The sequence below is a fragment of the Sinocyclocheilus anshuiensis genome, unplaced genomic scaffold (genome assembly GCF_001515605.1).
Source record: "Sinocyclocheilus anshuiensis isolate Anshui unplaced genomic scaffold, SAMN03320099.WGS_v1.1 scaffold3001, whole genome shotgun sequence".
Taxonomy (NCBI): Eukaryota; Metazoa; Chordata; class Actinopteri; order Cypriniformes; family Cyprinidae; genus Sinocyclocheilus; species Sinocyclocheilus anshuiensis.
In genome coordinates, this window is record NW_015538098.1 from 11,915 (window position 1) to 13,850 (window position 1,936).

Consider the following 1,936-nt stretch of genomic DNA (forward strand, 5'->3'; position numbering starts at 1 on the left):
CCAGCTCTTTCAGCCGGATGTCTCTTTTTGTCTCAAGCTCCAGCGCTCGGACCTGCAAAAGCTGACTCTGGTACTGCTGTCGGGCTAACTCCACATATAACTCCTTTAGTCGGATTGCTAGCATTTTCTCTTTTGGTGAAGAGGGATTATCGGGATCTATGCGTATGTCCTCGTCAGACTTGAGCTCCATTTCTAAAGCTTCTAAGTCATCATAAAACACTGGATTTGTTGCAACACCTGTTACCTCAGTTTCACCAGGTAAGATCCTTTGCTTTACCAACTCCTTGTGCAAGACCTCCTTAAATCTCCCTCTTAAACGCATTTCGAGGCACGACTATATCAAAAAAATCTGCAATTAACAATAAATCATCCTTCTGACACTTTTCAAACTGTTCCTCTGTAGGCGTGATCGTAAATTTCTCAAGTTCAAATTTCAACGTCATAGTAAACCCTAAACTTCCTCCCACACTAGATGAAAACCACCAGGCAAACACAAGAAAAAACAACTCTGCAAAAGCAGCGAGTACCCAAATACTCAATTTCATTCGGACGGACGAGTGAACGAGCTTCTAATTTCATCCGAACGGACGGACGAGCCCCCAATTCATGTTACGCCCCGTCTAGGGCTAAAGGATGCAACATGAAAAGAGAGAGAGGAAGCGGGGATTCTTTTGAGGGTTTTTAATGAAACCAAACGAAGAAAAGGTACAATCATCAAAATAAATAAATAAATAGGGAATTCCCTTCAGGAGTCTACCAGGCCAAAATAATAAACAAAACGTCCTTATTTTAAGACCTCTTTCCTAAACCCTAAACAAAATAGAAAAATAAAAAGTACAATATACTAACCTAACTCCCTAACCAAAAACAGAGATTAAAAAGGTTACAATAAACAAAATGGCATCAAACTCCTTACTTTCTCCCAACCCTCTATATTTACAATGATATACAACTATTTACAAGATCAGGCAAACAGAGTTAAAAGGAGAATCCAAATCCACATCATAACAAGCAATGGGGTCAAAACCAAACAGTTCCTACTTAAAGTCGTATGTTTTTTAAAAGATCAAACAATCCTCACTCTAAACAATCCACATTCAACTAAGAGAACACACAGCCAAAACCCAACAACTCTCTCTCTCTCTCTCTCTCGTACAAGGTGCTTTATTGGCATGACATTTGTGTTACAGTATTGCCAGAGCATTTCAGATGTATACAATACAGAATATGATTACACCATCAAAGTAAAAAAGGAGACAAAAAAATTAATAATAAATAAGAGAAAATAAATGAATAAATACAAAATAGCAACAGCAGATAGCATTTCTAATATTAATAATTACAATTATATACAATGAAGACTGTCAAATAAAGCAAATGAATTAACCATTTCGTACGGTGTGTAAGGTGTATACATATTTAGCAGCTAGTTTGACATCTCATCCTCTCCGAGTATATAGCGGAGTTTCACTGAGTCATCCAGAGAAGAAAATTAACAATTCAGTACTTCAGATTGTGGAAAGAATATTTGCCTTGTAGTGGTGTATTTGGGGGCAGACAAGAAGAAAGTGGGAAACATATACGCCCCAAATACTGACTGTCCCAGTTTTATATCCCGCAGATCCTGACAGGACACAAATCCTCCCATACTTTGCGGAATTTTTGTAAAGATTTAGGCCTAATAGATATTTGGAGGGAATTGCATCCGAAAGTCAGAAATTATACGTTCTATTCTCACCCTCATAAATCTTATTCTAGGTTGGATTATTTTTTCGCACCATCTGATTGTATTTACAAAGTGAAATCTTGCCGTATTGGCCCTATTGTTTTATCTGACCATAGTCCTGTTTACTTAGACTTTGATGTTAATGTGTCTATTCCTAAATCCAATTATAGGAAGTTTAATCTTTCACATTTGAATAATGATGATTTTTGT